This window comes from Onychostruthus taczanowskii, unplaced genomic scaffold, assembly GCF_017590055.1.
Source record: "Onychostruthus taczanowskii isolate IOZ18803 unplaced genomic scaffold, ASM1759005v1 scaffold55, whole genome shotgun sequence".
Classification (NCBI taxonomy): domain Eukaryota; kingdom Metazoa; phylum Chordata; class Aves; order Passeriformes; family Passeridae; genus Onychostruthus; species Onychostruthus taczanowskii.
In genome coordinates, this window is record NW_024503124.1 from 3,410,511 (window position 1) to 3,426,921 (window position 16,411).

The window sequence follows — 16,411 nt, forward strand, 5'->3', positions numbered from 1 at the left end:
CCATAGAAATTCATGCCAAATACATGCACACACAGAATTCCCCCCCCCAGCCCCACACAGAATAGAGCTCGTGTTCGTGCTGTGCAAATGATGAGGATTCTTTAAATCTTCAGGGCCTAGAGGTACATTTCTTAGAAAGAGACAATGAAATATTGTGGATGGAAACTTCTCATACACTGAGATAAGAACTACATCCAAAGAGTAAACCATATTGCCTATCTTGACTACATGTATAGCTTGATGTTACATGATTAACAGCATATGTGCTTCTGCATAAGAAAATCCATTTATCTGAACATTAAAACATGATTTTTCCTGCATGATATATTACTTAGAGCTTTGGTTTTATTTTTAAATAAGTATGTTTAACTTGCTATTAATGTACATGCACTTTGTTAATATACAAATTAGGAAGAAAACTGTATTGAAGATAGTGAAAGCATGTGGTACCTGATCAGTCCTGATGATAGCAGTTCTTACTCATCTGCTGCAGAGTCTAATATCAGTTTTCTGCCAGCTTTATAAATATTATATCATTTGCAGGGATTCAAAGTCTCTGCTTTAGAAATGGCTTTTCAATTACTCACTATTTGAACAACATTGCATTCTGCTTTATTTCACTGTGAAGTAAAACACATCCCTATAAGCCAAACTGTCTAAGTTACAGCCGTTGTTGGTTTGTTTGTCATTTCAGTGACCCCGGAAAAGGCTTTCAGTCTTTTAATTTCTTTTAGAAGCTGCAAAAATGCACCAACATTTCTGTTAATCTCTTGGGAAATAAAGAAAAAAAAATCACTACCACTCTTGTATCTACCCCATAATTTAGAAAGGTCCCCTAGTAACTGCAGTGCCTTGTATGTAAATAAATTGTTGGTTACTCATTACTTCATAAAAAAAAAAAAAAATTAGCAGCTTTGCCACCCACTATTTCTGCATCACACCTAAATGAATAGATTATATCAAAAACACCTCATCCAGTTGCTGTACCAGGTTCTGCTAACCGAAACCATAAGCCTCCGACAGAGAAGTCAGATACCCAATAGTCTCTGCACGGATCAAAGTAAGCCAAACAAAATCTATGTTTTGTACCTGCTCCCAATATGTCTGGGAAGCACTGTTAATGAAAAATGAGGTTGATGTACCTATTGCACACTTTTGGATTATTGTTCACTACCATCAATCTGAAACCTAATGAAACAGAGACCACCTACAGTGGAGGGATATTGTGTCCATCTGACAAACTGCATCCAATTTACGAACTGATGGGATGGCATAAGCTGCCACTGGTCATATGATTTTCAGCTTCTGATTGGTCATACATTAAGCATTAGTAATGGGGCAATGCCATTTCCACTATCATTCTCTGGCAAGAGTGAAAGTATTACATAGTGCACCATAATTCTGTGATAATGATAGCATGCAATGTGCTGGATTCTCCCCACTGCGGACACAAAAATTGTAGGAGACTTGGCTCTTCCAGACTGTCTTTATGGAATTAACAAAGAAATATGCTTGCCATGACATATATTGAACCTTTTCAGTGCCTTTCTGGGTAACTTTATGGGCACATGTGTTATGTATGTCACAACCAAACTCTGCAGGAAGAGATAAAATAGTGCACACATCACACAATGGGTATAAGCAATGGGCAACCCAGGCTTCAACCTGCACAGTGCACAGAGGTTTTTTCAAAGAAAAATGCTGACTCTCTAAATGGAAGAGCTTTAGTTTCTGCACCTGTTCTGCTCAGTATCTTGTTAGGCTGCTTCTACTTCTACTATATGTCATACTAATAGGGAGAAGCAAAACAGGGAGAAATTATGATGGATATTAGTTGATCCTCTTGTTATTGCTAGATGTGATTATTGCTTTTTCCTGCTTGGGCTCCCTCAGTGTACTCCTAACAGAGTGCAGCTTATTAAAAAGCTCTGCTGTTTAAGTTTTACTGGCATAATAACCAGCTCTCTCTTTATGGTTGTTCTGAAGTCGATTCAGTAGCCACCTGTCAGTTTGTGAAACAAATGTTAGATTTTCCTAATGACTATTAAGATTTTCCATGGATTTTTCTCCCATCGTATCTCTCTGAACTTGTCCAGCACTGTGTTTGTGCTCGTGATTTATGCTTAGCAGGTGTTTGTTTGCTATGGGTTTCTAAATGTTGGCTTCCTACTGTAAGGAAAGAATGGGAAGGTGGGAATGGCTTTATTATATTCTGTATATTGTTCTACAACGACAAAATGGATTTCCAGCTGACACCCTATGTGCTGCCACGAATTAAGCCACAAAACCCTATCTGTATCAGCAATATACCAAGTAATGCAAGGGAATTCACAGTTAAGACTGAAGCTCCATTATTAACTCACTATATTGTGCCTGGATATTGCTGTACATATTGTTTGGTACATACCAGGATCACTGCAATAGGTAAACAAAAGCAGGTGAACTTGTAATACAATTCAGTCTTCCCTGTAAGATTCTGTGCCTCATTGTTTAATCAGACCTTTTTGTCTTTTGCTCAAATTTGGAAACCTGAATTGTATCTTTTGCTGTTTCAGTTTTTCAATTTTAAAATGTCTGTCGAGGCTACATGACCCGGCACAAAATATCCTTAGTGATCCCTTGTGCAAGTGCAAATGCATTAAATATTTTTTAAAATGTTTTAAATTACATTATTCACATAATTATTTAGATCTACAATGCTAAAAACATCATTGCAATTAGCTAGATTAGTGCAACCCAATTTTAAAATTCCTGTTCCTTACTTGATACACTGTACAAGCTCTTACCAGAAACATTCTAATGTTTTTTATTAATAGTTTTTGCCTCTAATTCTCATAGCCATTATTCAGTTTAGAGAGGATAAGTATTGCTGTGAAGTTGTGGACTATTCAGTGTCATTACCTGCATTGAGATTTTCAATCCTTTACATGTACAAATGCAAGAATCCTATAGAAATCTTACCTTTCTTTGTGCTGTATCTGTAGAAATCCTGGAGAAATCTGGTGGAATCCTGGAGAAATCTTACCTTTTCTTGACCTGCACCTGTGCAAGTGGTGGAATCCTGGAGAAAACTTACCTTTCCTTAGTCCAAAAAAGCTTCTGAGGCTGCTCCTGTCACCTCTGGGATCATTACCCAAAGCCTCCCAAGTCAGCAGAAAAATAAATTATAGCCTTCACTGGGCTTTGGATTATTCTACATTTTAACACACCTTTCCCAGTGGGTTCACACATGCACAGTTCCCCTTTGTCCCCAAAGACAGGTGCTACTCAGCATGTGAGTCATCATTTACTCGTGTCCTTCAGGGACTCCATTGCATTTTGGTCACCTTTTTCCCCCAAGTTAGGTCTTGTTTTTTTCCAGTGCTGCTGTCTGAGCATGATTTCAAATTTTCTTTTATTGTTACATTCTCATCTTGTCCCTCATGTTTACGCAAGTAGTCACTGGCATGATCTGTAGTTGACTCTTAGGGTTGTATAAAATTTTGACCTTTTCCTGGTGACTTATGATGGCATTCCTAGGCCACCAAGGTGAAGGAAGTTATTGCTCAGCTTTTTGGAACAAAATTGAACCAACCCAACAAAAATACTGGAAAAACCTGCAAGTACTTTAGTACTGTGGGCTGGTTTTGAAATCACAAATCTAAAGGTTTAAATCAGCATTTCACTTGAAATTAGAGACTTCTATAAAGAATGGAATCTTAAAAACATACCAACACATTTCTTGGTTTTTGCAGGATTCTACCCAAAATTTACCTTTAAACCATAAAAGCCTTTTATGTGTCTTTTGCATGAATTTAGTTACTGGTCTTTATTCTTCAGCTATTGAGTGTGTTTCGAATTTACAACGCACACAATTTTATTTACCATATAACTTTCCTTTGGATCATTGAGATATACACTAGAGCCAAGATTGGCTGTCATTTACCAACAAAAGGTTGTTATTTTTGTTGTTAAGTGTCTGTGTGCTGTTTTGACAATAACTCTTCTGTTTCCTTGTCTCCTCTGCTTAAACTTCATAGCACTTACGAGATAATTTAGAAGATCTTGTGAAGACTGCTGCCTATCAATATTTGTTAGCTCCATTTTGTAATTCTCATTTGAGAAAGGTGTCATTTGATTTATTTCTTTATTTGGATATTTACTACTCTATAATAAGAGTACCCAGTCAGTGCTCTGGGCTCTACTGATAACCTTTTAAGTATGCACATATATAAACACAATTTCCAGTTGTCACAAGGTCCATCAGAGCCCAACAACAAAATGGATATAACAAAAATAATGTGTCTCTACAAAGTGACTGATAGTTCCAGTGACCTCACTGGACCAGGAGCTGTACATCATTACCACAGAACCACCATGAGATCACCAATCCCTTCCACCTGTGTTCTTATAGGATAGGGACACAAAATGGGCTGAAGGTCATAAAACATGATTTTATAATGTGAGGGAAGGGAATTTTATAATGTTAACCTTGCAACAGTTATAAGAGAGATGCTTCAAATATCTGTAAGACAACCTAAGAGAAAAAAATCTGGATGTGAGAAATCCCAATTACATCACTTTAATCATTAGTCTTTATCTGGTGCATCAGTTTTCATGGATTTTTCCATAATTTTATTGGTTTTAAAAGAACACAGCCAAAGTTATTATAAGCCTAGTTATATTTAAAGAATACTGACACAAACTGCCTGCCAGACAGAATCACACACACACGTGTGGGGCTGTAAAATCTGAGTTCTGATATTGTACCAGTGGAATCCTTTTTATCTCACAAAGTCTGTAACAATGCTCTGTAGCTCTTGAGACAGGGACTTTTTCATATAGTGTTCGAATCACCTTCCTTTTAAATGCTTCTAGCTGTGAAATTAGTGTTGTCCCTCAAAGTGCATGAGAATAATTGTCAGTAATTGAACACAGGTTGGGGGCTAATTATATAGAAATTGATATTAAAAGAATACTACAGGATTGATTGAGTTTTGCAGTTCATATTTAGTCTTCAAATTACTAGAGTTGAAAGGCTGTGGTAAGAAACAATAAAAATCCATTCAAAGCTGCTAAAGCAAATTAAGGTTTACTAGTCCTTTGAAAGACAAATGATCCAAGTGAGGTAATGTAGGGAGGACAGTAAAAATGTTCTTGAAATTTGCCACAGATTTAAAATATCAGGTGTTTAAGGATGATGTATGTTGAGCACATGTAATTTCCCCAATTAACTTCTGTTTAAATGTTTGGGGTTTCTGTTTTGGGTTGTCTCAAAAGGTAAGAAATGTCTTCTTTATCTGTATCAGCTGTTGAATTTTGTTGAGTGTCCATGCAAGCCAGAATATGCTGACATGTGAGAGGAGCATGGGCTGTCATGACCTTGATCTCTGCTTTTTAATGGGAGCAGGAAACTGGTTTTGGGGAGAACTTTTTCTAATTGAAAATCCACTTGTCCTAATCATAAAGTGTCATAAGTAAATGGGATCTTGACAAAAGTAGAGAATGTGAACTTACCTTTGTTCCTTGTGCTGGAAGGAATCTTGCAACCCTGAGAGCAGTTGAAGCACTCCCAAATTTTCCTGGGAGGAGAACTGTAAAATAATAAGAGAAAAGAAAGAGAAATCGTGTACACTGTTGCATGTCATAAAACCAGAGAATTTAAAATCTATTGCATATTTCCCTATGGCCAGAAATTGCTGAAAATTGTTGGGCAGTTAGGAAAAACAAAAGTCAAATAAATATTTTTCTTCCCCCTGCAAATTTATTGGAGCAGTAATATTTCCTTTTTAAAGTAGTAGCATGGAAAGACCACTAAAGGATATTTTAAACATACATGTGACAATGCAAAATGTTTAAGATGTGAATATCCTACTCAAGAAATATTCAGAAGGCAGGCCTAAAACATTTTCATTCAGGGTTTGCTTTTTAATGAAGCCTTATAAGTATTGTAAGGAAGACAATATCCTTTTCTGATTTGCCTATTTTTCTATTAAAATGTCATTCCTTCTTTACAAAAAAAAAACTAGAGAAAGTATGTAAGAATAATTGCCAATATTTTTCTCTTAAAATAACTATGAAAACACTATTACAATAAAATTTTAAACAAATATAGTCTAGATAAGTATAAAACAAATATTCTCATAAAATATTTTTTAAAAATCTGCTACATTTTGGGTTTCATGTAATTGTTTGCAGAGTGAATATCTTCCTATAAATTTTACAAGATTATTGTATCAAGTAATTTGCATATTACAAAAGCAGTGAATTGATAACACTGATAACCAAAAAAAAATCTAAAATGAAATAGCAAACTTTGGAAAATAACTGAAATGCAAGTTAGTACAAATAAGACAAAATTCAAGACTAAACATTTAAAAAAATATTCCAGCATCAAAAGCTATGGGGAAAGACTGCATAATACTTGCAATCTCTAAAGGATCATAAGGAAGGAATTCAGAAATAGTTTATGGTATTAGAAGAAGCAATAGTTTTGCAAATTGTGTGAAATGCCACAGTGGTAAATATATGCAGAGAAACTAACAGCCACCCAATGCTCAGATACTAAACATGATTCATTAGTGAGCAATTAAAATGTTATGGGGATGAAGCCAAAGTGTTCTTTCTTGGAGGAGATGCCACTGGCTAAAGTTACAAGCAGTGGAAAAGGAAGTACACTTAGATATAACAGCCCACTGCAAATGCATATGATTGAATAAATTTATCTACCAAAATGGATGTACAAACCACAGTTACTGAGTCTGATGGAGGCTTTAATGCATAGGGGTGCATTAAATCTACATCATATTGCTGTAGGACTCAATGAGCTTCCTGAAGCAACTCTGCCACATAAAACCCAATTAACTCTCAGAGTTTAATAGAAACTGAACTTCTCCAGATGGCTCAATCATTTGGAGTTAATTCAGACACTTCTGCCTGGGTTAATAGTATGGTCACTGTGCTGAAACAACAAACAAACTTACAAGAGCTTTAGAGATAAGAAAGACAGGAATAAAGCAAACAACCTGAAGTGGTTCCCTAGAACAGGAGGTGAAGGGATCACATTTAGACTCCCAAACACAAGGGAGCTTTCAGTTTGGGCTATCAGCCAAGGAGCTTGGCAAGTCTAACTCTATAAAGAATTTATTTCTTCAGCTCTTTTCAGAAGAGGTTTGCAAGAATTAACATTTTTCACAATTCCATCCTCATCTGATCTTTAGGAGTATCTTCTTGTAGACAATGAAGGGTATGGACAGCATCAAATCAATTAATTACTACTCACCTGCTGAGCAGTGAGGAAGTTCAGCTCCCAAATCAGAATGTTGAATTTCTGTAGGGGAAAGAAGATTAGACTCAACAGAAGTGCACTTTTTGTTCAGCCTGGAGGAATTTGGTTATACAGAAGAAAACAGTGGCAGAAAGCTAGACTTGACCCTGTACAAGTGTGTGCATGGAATACTTGAACATATTCATCCATGACTTCTTATGGTTCAACACTTCCTTCATACAATACATAATGGCACATAATGGCAGCAGGTTGAACAGCAGAAGGAAAATCTTTGCAATACAGAAGACACAATTCTGCAGGTACTGGAATATTTTAAGATTAAGCATCGTTTGCAATCTCAGCTGTGTTATGGACTATATAAATACTTACTGACATGTGCTTGTAACCCTAAAAAATGTTACAGAATAGTCAAACTCCTTTTAGTTAAGAAACTCTCATGTATAATGCTTAGGAAATCAGGATTACTTAAAATAAAAAATAAAATCTCATATACAAATGATGTTTTGATAAATCCTGCTGTCCTTGCTGAAAATTTATTGCATATTAACACCTCTGTTTTGAAAAATCAGTGAATTATTGTGCTTTTTCTCTCTATCACTATCACTGCCATTTTAAAATATGTTAACTGAGATTTGAATGTTACATTCCTGGCAGGAATTTTCACTGCTGAGAATGTTGCCTTTGTTTTAGCTGCCTTAGAAATATGAATCCAAGGTCAATATGAAAACAATTTTCCTTAAAAATAATCCTTCCTCACAAACAGCTCACACATATTACTGAGTAGTACAACATAACTCTAACATTGCACAATTTCGTCAGAAAAAAACTTCCAAGCTTTCAATAGTTTCAAGGCCATGGAGTTTGAAAAAGAAAACTTCAAAGACCACCCCTAAATCCTAGTCCTTCTATATGACTGCACTCTTAGCAAAGTTCCTCCCTATTTTCTTTGTGATCTTTCATGATTTAATTAGAAAAATCTTTAAAAAACCTCTTTTATTTTTTTTTACTGTAGTAGTATAACATCTGCATTTTCAGCAGTATGCTGTTTAATCACATTGGGTTATAAAGTGAAATTCTTACTACTCAGTGTAATATCTCGTAGAACCATGTGTTTGGTCTTTTAGTGTCCCTGACTCATCATCTTATATTCTTTCATCAACATTTTAATAGCCACTCTTAAAAATGTAATTTGATGGATAATCTCCAAACCTGTTTCAGTTTTGTTGTTTCTTTAAAAAGTTATGTCCCTGCACATGTTTTCTTTCTGTGATTACTGCACCTGAAACTAATTTCAAGCACTCAAAGACAGACTTAAGCCCAGGGCCAGCATAAGCTCAGAAGTTTATAGAGCTATGCCAGGTTATGGCATAGATTCTGATTTGCAGGTAGGACTCTTTTGTCATTGTCAAATATTTCACTTTTAGCTCTAACATGTTTATTTATAGTATATATTTAATATTATGTATCTAGCATATTGTATGTAGTGTCATTTGAGAGTGAGCAACTGAATCCTGGTTTAACCCTGTGTTCAATCCCTGTGCTTTATCCACCGCTCTTGTAGTCAGCAGTTTCCATCTCTGCTCCCTCTTAGTCAAAGCCAGTAAGTCTAAAAAGGGGAATATTTATTCTTTTAGTATCAATTCACAAGTAGCTGTCACAGAAACCAGGGTACTAGACTGATTAAGAAAGCCCAGAAGAGTATCAGTGCTGTATTCCTTCTTTGACAGAGTTTGTCTTGTCTTTAAAGTTTTTTGCCCTTTTTTTTCCCCTAGGAAATAAGGAAATTTAAACTACTCCACTGCAGAAAGTTAAAAAAAAAAACAAAACAATCAAACAAGAATGCCCTAAAATCAAAACCCTGAACTGAATAAAAATCTTTATGTTGCGTGTGATTGTTAAGGAAATTCCTGAAAATTAAATAACTTGAAAAAACAGAGAAAAGAAGATGTAAGTGCTAAATATCTGAAGGAGTGTCTACACCTAAAACTTGAAGACATACTTTGAGTTCTGATTTGGAAAATGACTGTGGAGTAGTGTGCATTATGGAAGCCATATGTGCCTGCTCCGGTTTTTTAACCACATGCTGCAGAGTGGCCAAGAAATGAGTGTATTTTTTTCCTCTGTGTTTAAAGAAACCCAACCCAAACTGTATACAGGTGTCTACCAGATATTTAATGATGCATCAGAAAACTACTATGTTTCTATGAGGGAATGAACTGGGGGGGTGGTGAAATTCTGTCCTTATTTTCAGGTGGTGCTGCTGAAATCCTCATGTCCTGCCATGCCCACCTTGTGCTTTCTTAAGCAAAATCTTTAAAACACTTTGGTCCTTAAAGCTGTGTTGGACTGGATATATGCTTTTGACCCACAAGTGATAATTATGAAGCCTTGTTCCAAAGGTGGAAGGACTCTGTATTGCAACTTATATTACTAGTTAATTCTTTAAAAAGTAATGATCAGAGCCATTGTCTGAACTCAATTTCATTACACATGAGCAAATCTGGAATAAAGTTACTGCAGTCAGGTTAAAGTCAATGAACTAGATCAGATTTATACTGGCTCGACTGAGATCATAAATTGGTCCTGTAATTGGACCTTTGGTTTTAAATAAAACATTTGCAATTGGCTGTTCCGCCCAGGGAACAGACAACTGTATCTTGACAGAGTTCTGAACCTATTAGAATTAGTTGGGAGAGAGTGACTAGATGATGAACATCAACTTTCATAAAAGAGAGAGAAGTAAAACTGCAAATAGAAAAGTGTTGAATTTGAAGTAGATTATTCTTAAACTTCCATCTACATTAGCAGAGCAGGAGGAAATGTGAATTTAAAGTAACATCTGTGGTGATGAGGGTGTGATATCCATGGCACTTTTTAATTTTTTTTTTTAAGCTCTAGCTGGATTGACTGGACATTTACAGCTGGAGTACATTAGATGCATTTCAGCATTTTCCATTTTCCACTTGAGTTTAATCCAAAAGGAATTTGGTTCATGTGGTTCAATACCACATCATGATGTGAATCAAAGCACAGAACATGAGGACAATCAGAGATTCACTTCAAAAGCACAATGCTGATCTGAACTGAAATGACACTAAAATAAGAACTCCCAGGTACAGAGAGCTATTGGTAGGCTTTGCTGAAGATTGTTTATACTCTCAGTGGAAACTCTCTTACAAAAAGTCCCTGAGTGAATCCTCACTCAGGATCTTCAGAAGAAAACATGGCGAGAAGGCCTGTGAATCCATTGCTTGAAACAAAAAGATAATTTTATCTTGAAAAGATCAAACTATCCTTCCTGGGTTTCACCCAGCTAATATAAGAATGGTATATAAAACATGTCTTAGGACTGAATTTCTCCTAAAAGGAATTATTCAGAAAGGAACAAGGACATACTGAGATAATATAAACTCTCCTGCTGACCTTTCAGAGAACACATAAATTGCAGGGTAGCTACTTTTAGCCCAAACCAGCTAACCTGGCAAGGTTAAGGGCTGAAATACAGCTTTTGCTCCCTTTTTCAGAACACCTTCCATGGTCAGTGCAGGTGAAATCCCCAGCGTGTTGATGGCCCCTTTACACCCTTTCCACAACTAGGTAGGTGTGTTACGAGTCAGCTTGCAGAAGAATCCCACATGACTTGATAACAGAGCCTCTTCTGGACAAGGCAGGAGCTGAGGAATCCTTCAACCAGATAAGGCTTGATAGTGAGGATGCTCACACAGTGATAGACTGCCTTGCTTATGCACCTGCAGCAGCCACCTCAGCTCTGGATGTGTGCTTCCAGAGCTTTTCTGGAAAAGGCAATGTGATCTTCTTCAGTGCAGCTTTTCACGAATGGGGTGTCTGTCTGTCTGTCCATGGTCTGAGACAAGGGCACAAATCTGGGAGTTAACTGTGCACTGCAGAGACAGCCAAGGGAATTAGTTCTTTTGTTTAAGAATAAACTGACTGCTGCTTGGACATGTGGTTCCTTCACAACAAAAAGGCAAGTAACTGGTTACATTCAGAAAAATGATTTTAATGAACAGGAAAATGGCATTTAATCTTTTGGTGCATCCTGCATTTTATGAGCAAATTTCATGGGAAACTGTGTAAATGGAACATAATTATTTTTAAAATAGAATCCTTTGTTATTAGCTGCATAACTGTCGTGTGTACATAAAGCACCCTGCTGTACAGACAAAAGACTGGAAAAGTTTCCTGGAGAGTTACTGCTATTGAAAGAATAAAAATTGAAGCAGTGGGATGAACTTTTGGTTCACAGACTCAAATACTGAATGTTAAACCTGGCTGAGAGAAAATCACTTTATTCTGATAACCGGATTAGTTAGAACAAAAATAGAGAAAATTAAGAACTGAAGAGCAGAAAATTAAGGTGGAATGCAATTTAAAGAGTAAGTAGATGATGTAGGCTTTCATTTTCATCCCCCCTAGTGTCCAGCTAATTAAAATTACAATCAAAATGAAAGTCTAAACTTGTAAATATCTTTAGCTAATGATTTTGTCTTTTTAATCATCTTCACATTCAAAGACTTTATTTTATTCATTTAGAGCTTTACAATAAAATGAAATTGTTTTCCTCTAGTAAAATCCTTTTAATTTTTGTTATCTGTTTCTTTTTACATCATACATTATGTATTTTCCTCTTTTCTTTCTAATTTCTGCACAGTATTCTCTACTCTTATGGTCTGTGCTCCTCTTAGGCATTTACTTAAAACTGTTATAAAGTTAAATGGAATAAAGTGCTATAATGTAAACTTCTTGCTTATTGCAAAATCCCTGGAGTTGCATCTTCTGGCTCACAAACTGATCTAAACAAATAGGAACTTTCTTCATAAGGTGCATCTACAATGAGTTTTTAAGCCACTGGTCACATAATACTTATTGTTCTGTCTAAATTTAAAATTTTGTCTCCTTTGTTTCTAAGACAAATAATGGATTTGCCCCAATTTATCAACTGATATTTGTGGATAATGTCTGGGTTTTTTCTGTGACTTGTTAGGTTCTTTTTGGTTTTCATGCTTATTTCACTGTGATATTTTTAAAAGAACATATTTATATTTAGTTTCACTTCAACATTTGGTTTTATTATGCAAGTTTTCTTAAGTGTGCTGAAGAAACCTTGAAACTGCTGCTTGGTGATACAGTTCTGTCTTAATGACTTCCCTCATTTTGGATAATAGGAATTTAGTTTTATTTTGCTAGACAACATTGACTTAAAATGGGCACTAGGGTTGTAACTTAGCCATAACAATGTACTTCAACACCATAGAGATACATTTATTTTGTAAACTGGATCATTTCAACCTCATGCAACCTTGCATGATCCAGCTACACTGTAAAATCTGAGGATTCTGCACTGGATTCTGGGTGTCAGCCTGGATTCTGAGCTATGCTGGAGAGATGGGCTTGTATCTTGTGTATTGTAGTTAGAAAATCCCACAAAAAGGCAGTGCAAACACCCAGGTGAAACACCAGAAGTTCAAGATACTCAGACTTGGTAGCTGCTATTGGAGAGAAATGCAGTGTGAATGCATCTAAAAGTGCTTGACCTTTAGCTTTACAGGAAGGTGTTTCTCATCTGCAATGACTCTTCTGGATGCTTCAAGCCATATCTCTACAGGAGATTCATGTGTGGGTTTGCAATTTTTAACCTACCTTTTTTGACTTACCTGGGAAGATTTACACATCAGTCATCGCTCTGGTATCTGAATTATCTTCACAAAAAAACCTATTAGAAGTACAACAGACCCTAAAAACTATCATAAACTGTCTGACATGTTTCAGATGTTATAACACTCCTGGCTGGAAGAAAACATTTTCATTTGTTGATCTTTGCTTTGCTTTTCTTGGCCATTAAGAGGAAAGCATGTTAGTATTATACACTTTTTTGCAAGATGATGATTGGTTTTATATCAGTGCACATATACAGATATGAAAGAGTCACATTTTACACTGGTTAAAGCAAGGCCAGATTTTGGCCCAGCATGTTTTGGAATCTCTAACAACATACAGCCCCTGCTTCTGAAAGGCAACTTTCATCTGGCTGCCTGGAAGATCTCCAAGAGCTTGTGCTCTGCAAGGTTTGAAGGGGATTAACTGCATACTCTTGTGCCTTTAGAATCAATATAGCATATGGATTGGCCTCATCTTCCTGAGCTGCCACTGACTGCAAAGGGAGTATTTGTACAATTGGGGAAGATGTAATTGGGCTTAAAGGCTCTGGGTTTTTTTATGTGCAGAGTTAATTTATGTGAATGCATTAATGTTCATACATCAGTCATTTTGCTGGGTCATCTGCCAAAAAGAGTGCCAAGACTTTGCCTCTATATACAAAGATGAACGTGTGCTTTGAGAGCCCTCTAGTCCCAAGACATTTTTAAAATAGCCAATGCTTACTTAATCATTTTATGCTGTTAACAGATCAATCACTGCTCTTGGTTGGGATATGATAGTAAAGTTCTTTAAATACAGAAGAATAATTGCATTCAAACTCATCAGAACAGAGGTGTTTGCTGCTTAGACACCTCTGTGAACAACTGCACTGCTTTGTACTCAAGTGTTATGAGGGAGGTGTCCAGAGTCCCTGAGTTTGTGAGCTGTTAATGATGAAAAATGTTTTTAAATAGCCAGAAATAAAAGTAGAGTGTAAGACAACTCTGTGAACATAGGATCACAGAATGGTTTGGGTTGGAAGGGACCTTAAATACCATTTAGTTCCAAAACCTGCCATGAGTAGGCACACCTTCCAGTATCTCAGGTTATTCCAAGCCTTGTCCAACCTGGTCTTGGACAATTCCAGGGGTGGGGCAGCCACAGTTTTCTGGATAACCTCTGCCAGGGAATAATTTCTTACTACCACCTAATCTAAACCTCTTCTGTCTCACTAAACCTATGCCTGGGTGTCATTACCATCACAGGGAATAATTTCTTACTACCACCTAATCTAAACCTCTTCTGTCTCACTTTGAAGCCATTCTCCCTTGTCCTGTCACTCCAGGGATAAGCAAAGGAAGAGGTGTCTGTGGAAACTGTGGCAGTAAGAGCTCGTGACCTAGGAGGACGGTGGTAGAAGGGGAAGCCTGGTGGTTCTCACCTGTCTGCTCTTCCACTGTCTGATCTAACATCTTGCTTCCAAAAAGGGTGGTTTGGCTTGTGGATGTGCCCTCCGATGCTTTCTTCATGTCATCTCTAGTGCCTCTGTCACAGCTTCAGCAAACCAGGCCAGTTTAAAAAGAATTAAAAAAACCACATTAGCTCTTGGTCAGTGACCAAACTGGCCCATTGTACAAGGGCATTCATTGGGAACCTGAGCTGGCATAAGGGAGAAGAGGCTGCAGGGCCAGGAATGCCAAGAACAGGGGAAGGGCAGAGCACAACAGTCCTTGACAGCAGCAGGGAGCCTTTCAGGGGGAGCAGCAGTGCAATGAAACCCTTTCCAGGTAACAACCATGGTTTGCTGCTTTGTTCACAGAAAACTTCAGCGAGTCCCAAAAATGGCTGTTGGTGAGTCTGAGGTGTGTTTAAAACAGTGGAAAATTGAAGGGAGGAGAACTCCTTCACTACTGAAGAAAAGGCTGGAGTGTTGTTCTGGGTTTTTGTCTGGTTTTCTTTGTCTAGTACTTCAGTTAAGTTTCAGTGGTTTTCTATATGTACAACTTTGTAGCTTTTAGACACAAGGAAGCAAATATACCTTTATTTAAAAAACCTACAACTACACAATACTCAAAGTACTATTTTGGTATATTTAGTTATGAGTTCTGACATATTGTTTTATCTTTAAGAATTAATAAGGGCTGGAATTTTTAAACTGGGGTCTATAGTGCATTTTGACAAGGCCTGGGAAGTTGTTCTCTGTTTTTTAGGTCTGCTTAAAAGATAAAGCCACACTAGAAAAGGAGTTGTTTGTAGGAAAATATATTAAATCCTGTTTATAACACCATATTGTGTGACTGCTAGGTAGATGAGGAATCACCTCAGGAGAGAGGTGCTGCTCTCTGAAATAGAGATGCTTTGCATCAAAATAATCTAAACTAGAAAAGTTTGAGAACACTTGATCGATGGCTTTTTGCTCTTAGTAACATTGACCTTCGGTGGCTTGAAATACTATTGTAATTTTTCAATTTACTATTCTAAAATCCAGATTTCATAAACATATTATTATCTTTCCATTATGATTACTTATTGCCTCCAAGGTCTACAATGCTTTCCTGTAACATCTAAATGGAAATGGGATTAGGATGAGATTCTGTCACTCAGGGGATTTGTGGGAAAAGGTGGTGATGTGCACAGAAAAGGTCATTTCTTAGGGGCGAGATGAATAAAATGACACTGAGTTATGAAAAAGGACAGCAATAACAGTATTAGCCATTTTGCATGGGTTTAAATGGATTGTTTTTTGTTGGAGACACTAATGCTGGAGAACAATGCACTGTTATTTTCTTGCCTTTCATAACACCCTTAAATAAATAAAAAAATCAGCTCTTAAAAAATCCACATTATTTCAATGTGGTTCCATGTGCATTCTGACTGATGAATGTACTTTCCTTCTGCCTGTTTGTGGGATGACTTAACTAACAAAATGTAGCCCAGAAATTGGTCCTTTCATGTGTTTGCTCTGTACGCTGCTTGTTTTGCCACTGGAGCCATGATTTTATTGATGGCTTAACTGGCTGAATATGATATTTGAATGGACAAGTAATTAATAACATACTCCATTATGATTCTTCGGGCAAACAATAATTGTAATTAAATTGGTATATGTGGCCTGTGGCCGAAGGATCAGATCCGTGCTCCTTTCCCTTGAGGAGCAGAGCTGTCCAACTTTTCACTGATCTTGTTTTTCTGCTTTAAAAATGCTGGTCTGTGTTCCAGCTCAAAGTAACATGATGCTTCAAGTAATTGCATTTTTTCACAAAGTTTCAAAGCGTGCAGTATATACAGTGTAAGATAATGATTAATGTTTTCTGGACTCCAGTAGTAGAATATTTTATGCTTCTGATCTTATGGTATTTTTATTTAGCTACATTACTCCATAAATGCACTTGGCTAAAGGGACTTGACATTTTTTTAATGCCAGAGACTCAGACAAGCATGGCCAAAAAAAAGAAGAAAAAACCCCCTGCCTTCAATTTTGCACTT